This window comes from Micromys minutus (genome assembly GCF_963924665.1).
Source record: "Micromys minutus genome assembly, chromosome: 4".
NCBI lineage: Eukaryota > Metazoa > Chordata > Mammalia > Rodentia > Muridae > Micromys > Micromys minutus.
In genome coordinates, this window is record NC_137973.1 from 71,038,808 (window position 1) to 71,048,031 (window position 9,224).

Genomic DNA, 9,224 nt, shown 5'->3' on the forward strand with positions numbered 1-9,224 from the left:
TATGAAGTCCATAATGATGCACTGCTGTGAGAGAACCTGCCTCTACTAAGAACAAAGAGATGTCTTTAACTCTAAAGACATAGGAACATGGCCCAAAACTTAAGCAATTAGCTTTTATGCCCCAGTTTGTTATTTACCATTGAATTATAATCCAATCATACATCCCCACAGTCATCCATTTCTCATCACAATTATAACAAAAATACATCATTTTCTTTTTCTTTATCTTTTGACTTTTCACTCATGCACTCTCCATTCCTCAATAAATAGATTTTTATTACATTTCTTGTTAAGTGAATATTCCACTGGTTATAGGTTCATGTGATGAGCAGCTTTAACTGTAAATTTAATATAACCAAGAATCATCTGAGAGAATGTCTTAGTGAGAAATTTTTTATATTGCAATGTCATATGGGCATGTCTGAGCAATTGTCTTAATTAAATTAATTGATATGAATTTAAAGTCCAGCCTATTATAGTCAGCACCACCAATTTGATGGGGATCCTGAATCATGAAGCACTGAAAAATAAAACATACAAGCAAATAAGCAAGCAAGCAAGCAAGCAACAAGCAAGCAAGCTAGCAAGTCAGCATGCAAGCAAGCAAGGAATACATGTATACATTTTTTCATCTCTGAATTGAGATACGATATAACTGGTTATTTGAAATTATTTTCTGGCTTCCATACAATGCTGATCTGTAGCCTGGAATTGTGAGTAAAACCAAACCATCTTGTTCTGCAAATTACTTTTTCTCAGGGTATTTAATAAGAGCATCATAAATGAAATTAGTATAGTACCCAAACCCTAAACCCAAAACTAAACTACTAAATATGTCACAACGTCTTTTCCCTCTTACCATCTCAAATAGAAAATGGACGGGGAGCCGCGTTTCAGACATTGCAGCTCCCCAGGATGTCCACGATAAGATCTGCAACCAGGAAATTGTCAAATTCGACCTGGAGGTGAAGGCGCTTATCCAGGATAGTCGAGATTGTTCCGGACCCTTAAGCAAGTTTACTGAACTGAATACTCAGGTGAAAGAAAAGTTTCAACAGTTAAAACACAGGATCCAGGAGCTTGAGCAGTCAGCAAGGGAGCAAGACAAGAAGTCAGAGAAGCAGCTTCTGCTTCAGGAAGTGGAGAACCACAAAAAACAGATGCTCAGCAACCAGACCTCATGGCAGAAAAATCTTACCTGCAACCTTCCATCGACAACCTGGAGAAAGCTGAACTTCTGCAAGGAGGAGACTCCTTAAGGCAAAGGAAAACTACCAAACAGAGTCTCATGGGGATCAGCAGGATGATGTCACAGCAGGTGCAACAGAGCGAGGAGGCTGTGCAGACTCTAGTCAGTGCTTCACGGACTCTCCTTGAAGAGTTCAAGTCCATGTCAGAAACCATCCAGTTGGGCCGGAAGCTCATCACAAAATACAACCGCCAAGAACTGACCGACAAGCTTCTCATCTTCCTTGCCCTTGTCCTGTTCCTTGCCATGGTCCTCTGTATTGTGAAAAAGTGCCTCTTTCCATTTTTGTAAGCGAAAGCTGCCGGCTTTGACCTGTGCTCTCCTGCTTCAGGACCCGGGGATCCCGAGGACTGGTCGGACTGCCAAACTGGGCTTCCCCGCTCCCTTGGGTGCTCAGAGAATCCAACAGAAGAAACACAGCAGCCCAGTTTCCTGCCAGAGGGCTTGGAAAGGGTGTGTAGAATAAAGGAGACCAGGCCCTTCAGGACAGGGGTACTCCACACTCACTCAGCTTCCAAGCACTGCTGCTTCCTTACAGAACACTTCAACTCCAGGAATTAGCGCACCTCTGTTTGTCCAGAGACTTGAGTTCTGGGTCTGGTGGAGGGAAGAGGAGAGGCCCATGGGAGGGAAGATGATGGCAACTCATGGCTGTTCCCTGAATAAACCTCATTTATTAAAAGAAAGAAAGAAAGAAAGAAAGAAAGAAAGAAAGAAAGAAAGAAAGAAAGAAAGAAAGAAAGAAAGAAAGAAAGAAAGAAAGAAAATGGATGGGAAGAATAAAAGAAAGCATTAGGCCTAGGTGGCCTGAATGAAGAAACAACAATATTATGAGACTTAAAAACTAGCATTAAAAATTACCCATCAGAAAGGGACACACATCAATGCCAATAACTGTTCATACCTGTGACCATACCTTCAATACTTATGTTAAAACTCTATTGTGTGACTTACTCTCAGGTTGGCACTGGCCTTGACATTGTGAAATGCATATATATATATATATACATATATATATATATATATATACCAAAAGGAGTAGACTTATAAACAATGATTACAGTAACAGAAGAATATCGTCAAGGACAGTATGCTGCAATAAGAAATAACATTGGTAAGGTCGCTATTCAGGGTGGGCACAAAAGAAAATGCCAGTAATAAATATATCCTTGTAGGATTTTAGGATAGGGTACTTGACATCATTATAGACACCAAGAAAGACCTTATCTGCCTTAAAAGTGTGTAAGACTAAAATGTACTTAATCATTTTGAAACTGTAATTTTTATATTAGTTATCAAAACGAATGAGGCAGCCCAATGAACAAATAGGTAAAAAGTGAATATTATGCATTAGGTCTATGCATTATCTGTATTCTTAAACATAAATATTAATTTTTACCTTTTCTGTAATTTGTCACAAGTTATTATATGAAAAAGTACAATTTTTGTGTCACAGACAAAAGATAAAGTATTATATTTGAAATACTGTTAGAGGAATTGTAGTAATGTTTCTTTGTGGCAAAATGTGTGAGACTTCTTCTGATTATCTAGCTTCTTATACCTTTAAATTGTATATCAAGTGAATGTATTTACAAATTTGAGATAAGATACTAGAAGACTCTAATTATTCTAGTAAACTTTGTCTTTATTTTCCTTTCAGAACTTATGTCACTTCTATGGTATTTTAAAAGGTAAATACTTTAAGATAAAGTTCATTTTCCAGTAAAATTGGTGAAAAATCCCAATTTAGTATTATATAGTGTATATAAGTTATTCTATGTTCATTTTGTGTCACTATCTTATGGAAAAAATTAGTTGTTAGAGAATGGAAATTACTTAGACCATTATGATCCCTCATATCTAGTAAAATGAGATAAAATTAAGGAAATGGAATACATGTTTTGTATAAAAGAAAAAATCATAAAGTCCATTAAATTAATAATGAGTCAAATGGTGTTTCAGGGAAAATTATACAAGGCATGTCTCTGGAGACAAATGTAACAAAATGGACAATGTGCTGGAAATATTCTTTGGGGAACAATCCTGTTATCAGCGGGAGAAATACATGACTTCAGAGAATGGCTTCTTTCTTCTTTCTCAATGAGCCAGCACTGCAATTATGAACAGTGATTAACTTTAAAACAACAGGGAAGTTGGAAAGAGAACCCAACCTAAAATGTTAGATAATTAAAGTGAATGACACAGGAAGCATCCTTTGGGGGCATAAAATGTGGTCCTCAAGCCAAGCTATTAGCTATTGCATTAGAGCTCCTAAATCATACGCACCTTTCACCTGCGACGGCTCAGGTCAAACTAGATCTTTGCACTAAAAGAGCTAAAAGAGTTTAATGTTTTCAGATGGTTGATGCCAAAGTCAGGGAGACCTAAAGATATACTTCAGGAAGAGGTATGACAAAGGCACATACTTCCCTCCATTAGTGTAGTATAGTTAAACCACTGAATTTATTTCTAAATTTTTCTATTCTAGTTCACACTGCTTGTTGAAAAGCTCAGTTCCTCATATCTCACACTGTGGAAGGATCATTCTAGGAGAAGAAAGGAAAGCTTTCTAGAGATTATTCACAGACAGCTTTTATAGTAGTATCATTTTTCAGAATTCTTACAATCTTTAATACAGGTTTGAATACACAACAGGAGAATGCTGCAATCTAGGTGTTATGCAGAAGCTTATGTATATCTTGCACTATATGTGCTTCTAGAATCCATACAAACTTATATTTAAATTTCAGAGAAATATAAAAGTACAAATTATAACATTAGAGAAAGGGAAACAAGAATACTAATAGAATACTGGTAAGTTTTATGTTTTTGTTTTTGTTTTCTTAGTGTAGAATAGAGCTTATTTGGAGCATGGGGAGAGGAGTTGAAAGGTAGAGTGGAGGAAGGAGGGAGAAAGAGAGAGAGGAAGAACATATGCCAGCCATGGACACGTGGAGTGAGGGGGAAGTGGAATGGGGTGAGAAGAGACAGAGAGGGAGAGTAAGACATGAAGAGGAAGAGAAAGAGCACTGTTAAGTATGATTCTTCTTTATCACATATTTTTAATCTACACTTCAGATGTTATTCCTTTCCTGCTTTTTCCTCTAGAAAACCCCTATCCCCTCCCCCTGCCCTGGTTCTCTGAGGGTGCTCCTGTACCCAACCAGCCACACCCTCTTGCCTCCCTGCATTTGGGCATCAAACCTTTGGAGGACCAAGGGTGTCTCCTCCCATTGATGCCCAACAAAGCCATCCTCTGCTACATATGTGGATGAAGCCACGGGTCTGTCCATGTGTATTTTTTGGATGGTGGTTTAGTCCCTGGAAGCTCTGGGGGGGTCTGGTTGATTGACAATGTTGTTTTTCCTATGGGGATGCAAACCCCTCATCTCCTTAAGTTCTTTCTCTGACTCTTCCATTGGAGACCCTGTTCTTAGATCAATGGTTGACTGGGAGAATCCCCTTCTGCATTTGTCATGATCTGGCAGAGCCTCTCAGGAGACAGTTGTATCAGGCTCCTGTCAGCATGCACTTCTTGACATCTGCAATATTTTCTGGGTTTGGTGACCCTACATAGGTTGGATCCCCAAGTTGAGCAGTCTTTGGGTGGCCTTTTCTTCAGTCTCTGTTCCACACTTTGTCTCCATATTTCCCCCTGTGATGATTTTGTTCTTCCTTCTAAGAATGACAGAAACACCCACACATTTGTCTTCCTTTTCATCATGGCAGAAAGTAAGATGGCATGCAGGCAGACATGGTTACCTTGCACAAAGCTCAAGTCCAAATGAATCAAGTACCTCAACATAAAACCAGACACACTGAATCTAATATAGGAGAAAGTGGGAAAGAGCCTTGAACTCATTGGCAGAGCGGGAAATTACCTAAACAGAACTCCAATGGCTCAGGCTTTAAGATAGAGAATTGATAAATGGGACTTCATGAACCTGGAAAGCTTCTGTAAGTCAAAAAACATGGTCAACATAACTACTTAAAAATGAAAAGTTTTGGGACATAGATGAAGACCATTTGGAGAGAACTAGGATTGAGTGACCCTTGACGATACAATGAGTTTCTATATACAGCTATGGTAATGAGTAATGATAGCATTTAAAACTCAGCAGTTATGGGAGAACAATGCATTGCTTTAAGAAATGTTTTGATTCGTATTTTCTTTTTTGTCTCTTTTACTGTGCAAACTGAGCAAGTCATTTAGCATATATGAACCTTTATTTACATGTATGGAAATTGGTAGTGTTAGTCTTAACTAGGGTTTCTATTGCTGTGAAGAGATACCATGACACCATGGCCACAGCAACTCTGTGGAATTTAATTAGAGCTGGAAAGAATTTAATTGGGGCTGATTTATGTTGGAGAGGTTTAATTAATTATTATCATGGAGGGAACCGTGGAGACAGGAAGAGAGAGATGTGCTGGAGAGGTAGCTGAGAGTACTACATCTATATCATCAGGCAGCAGGGAGAGAGAGTGACAATGGGCCTGGCTTAAGATTTTGAACTCTCAAAGCCCACCTCAAGTGGCATTCCTCCAACAAGGACACACCCAGTCCAGGGAGGGCACATCTTCTAATAGTGCCACCATTTCATCCAAAGCACCACAATTAATAATGGCAATTTATTTATCATAATGATATTATGTACATTGAATTAAATTGTGTAAAATAAGTACTCAATACCCATGGTATTGTATGAATTTCGCTACTGTAATTTCCTATTATAATTAAATGACTTCTCTTGATAGTGACATAATGATTGTTAATCAAGTGTTAGGCAGATACTGCATACATATAAGGTTGGTCCACTTTCCCTTATGACTCCCTTTTCAGAATTTTCACTCTCTCATCTGGTAGATAGAACCAGCAGTCATTTATGTGACTTAAATTTTCACTCATAATAATATCACAAATGTCTGGAAAGGGGACAGTGGTCACAGTCTTGATTATCAATTCAACATTTGACACAAGAGCTCTTCCCTAGCTTACTTTCATTGCATTCAGATGAGGGTCAAAATAGAATCAGCATAGAGTGAATTGGAGCAAGAATATAAAGTAATGCAGAAAGGACCCATCGCCTAAACAAATATTTATATACAAAAACACCGCCTATAAAAATGTATATTCTGTTTAAATGACTTAAAATACCAGAAGAAACAAACATCCACTTCAATATGTCTGTTCTAAAATGATCTGTAGTAGATCCAGTTGTATAACATACAGAGATTCCTGGACCTCTAGCTTATAGCTGTTAGCTTTCTTTTCCACTAGGACGTGGCTAATTGTCTTTATATGACTAGAAGTAATGAGGATGTACTGATGCTTTCCGAGTCTTAACCTCATATGTAAATATCTTGAGTGGCACTTACATATGTACTCCTGCCTACTCAGGAGGCTGAAGCAGAAGGATTTCTTGAACCTAGGAGCTCTAGGCTATAGTGATCATGCTGATCTCTTTGCACACTGACTGGAACATAAGTGTGGGAACCTGTCGGGAGCTGTGGGTGACCTTGGCAATGGTGGAGGTAGAGGACATCAATGCTCTGTGCTGACCAGAAATGCCACACATTTCATTGCAACACCGAGCACACATTTGTAGTTCTAGACTCACTGTAATGGAGCATGTGAATAATTTTAATATACGTTGAATCCAAATATGATAGCAAACTCTATTTCTACATTGTAAAATTGTGAGGGACCCTTTTAATTACACTTTTAAGGATTAAACTCTCATACCTACATTACTATGCATGCATTGTATTAAATAACGGATACTTGATGTATATAAGTGATTGTTAATTCTTGTTTTAGAGGACTTTAGATATTTTATAGAAAATACAAGATATTTATTTCTTTAAATGAATTAATCTTTCAAACAATATAAATATAAAATTATTATTATATAATATAAAATTATTGTTGTAGATTTCTATTTGTATTACATGGTCTATTTAATTTTATATCAAGTCCAAATTGAAACGTGATTAATATTTATTAAATTCTACTTTTTAACAATGACCCCAAGGCCTGACACTACTACTGAGGATATAGAGAGCTTACAAAAAGGAGCCTATCATATCTGTCCTCCAAAAGATACAAGTAGCTGAAAGAGTCAGATGCAGATATTTAAACCCAACCACTGAACAGAAGTTGCTGACCCCTGTGGCTGAATTAGGGAAAAAGACTAGAAGAAGCTTAGAAGGAGGGGAACCCTGTAGGAGGACCAGCAGTCACAGTTAACCTGGATCCCCGAGACCTCTCAGACATTAGATCACCAACCAAACAGCCTACACCAGCTGATACGAGGCCCCCAACATATATACAGCAGAGGTCTTTGGTTCAGTTAGAGAAGGGTCGCCTAACCCTCAAGTGTTTGGAGGGCTCAGGGAGTTTAGAGGTGTGGTGGTGTAGGTGGGATGGGGACATCCTTGTGGAGACAGAGGGGGTGGGGCGGAGGTATGGGATGTGGGACACTTGGAGGGTGGACTGGGACAGTGATAAAATCTGAAGAGTCAAATTAATTAACTGCCCCCCAAAAAACAATGATCACAAAAAAACAGATAACAGCAAAAAATAATTACCTTTTAAAGAAGCACTGATTTTAAAAAGAAAATGTTGTTTTTTGAGTATAGCTATTTTTTAGTGTACAACTATGTTATCTAATTATTTACTGAATATTGGTCCAATAAAGTTATTTGCTGTACTGATAGTTTTTAATGAGATGGCAGAACAAGAGTTGTCTCTTCGATATCACACTATGAAAAGACAAAAGTGAGATCACATTCATTTTAAAGGTGTAGTTGTCTTTTGTTTGTGATTCTAATATTATTCAATACCTCATTCAATAAAATAAAATTGTGTTCCACTGGGCATGAGAGACTGATTGATTTTTGTATAGGGGAAACAAGGAATCAGAAAAGTAACATAAATAGCCAATTGACTTGGATTTTTTTTGTTAAGGATAAAGCATGTGTTAATTCATTTTTTTACTCTGGTTAAAAAAAACTGGTTCTTTTTATTGGTTAAGTTGAACCCCCCCCCTTGTCCATTAAAAATAAAGAAATAAAGCATGGAAACTCTTTAGATTGGTTTTAATTTTTAAAGCTTCAGGTTGATCAGGTGATACTTGGCTTGAGACTCCATTTTAATATGATATTTGGGGCCTAGTGTAAAACTTTATACAAAATAATGGCTTCCTATGACTTTGCCTATCAAACAGAAATCCCATTTTAGTGCATGTTCACCCATTCTGTCTACTGTATTGCTCTCTATGTAGGCTTGTTTGGAAACACTGGGAATTTAAAAACTTTAAGACATCTTATTTTTAAAAGAATTTATAACTAAGTTTTGATTAAAGCATATGAATGTCTTGTCTACAAATATGTCTATGTTTCACATGCGTGTTGGGCAGAGGCCAGATCATGACACTGGATCCCTGGGGCTGGAGTTAGCAAGCATTGTGAGTCCCCGTGCAGGGGATTGACCCTGGTTCCCGTGGTCTAATAGCTGTATTAACAGACTGCAGTATTAGGAAGGTTGAGAACCACCATTCCAAGGTAACAGACATTTAGAAGTAGGGTTGTTCCAAAGAATTTGGGCTCTTTTAAGATTATTAAGAAAGCAGCCAATAATTAATGAGACAACATAGATTTTGCTCACTGCTTTAGTACCTTCATTGTTAAGTTTGGCTATGTTGTGTCTAATCAAGTTTCCTCAGATCTTAATATCATTATTCTCTGCAAATATTTTTTGAAGAAAAGTCATCTGAAACTCATTTTTGGTTTGTCTCATAACTTATATCTTGCTTCTATTTCCTTCGCTCCACAGAGGGAATAAAATTATCCCGCTACTTTTCATAACTCTTTTCACAGGTTCAGATGTAAAGGTTTTTGATATATATGTTTTAAACATTTGGAAGATACATAACTAACAAAATAACTGTAAAAAAGAGAGAGAGAGAGATTT

The 9,224-nt window shown here is 37.4% G+C and overlaps 1 pseudogene across 1 annotated transcript; it reads left to right on the forward strand.

Annotated features, from left to right (window-relative positions):
* The first annotated feature begins 833 nt into the window (after positions 1-833).
* Positions 834-1,540, forward strand: LOC308420141 (vesicle transport protein SEC20-like; annotated as a pseudogene). Its single transcript has one exon. The product of its transcript is annotated as a vesicle transport protein SEC20-like (transcript).
* The last annotated feature ends 7,684 nt before the right edge of the window (positions 1,541-9,224 follow it).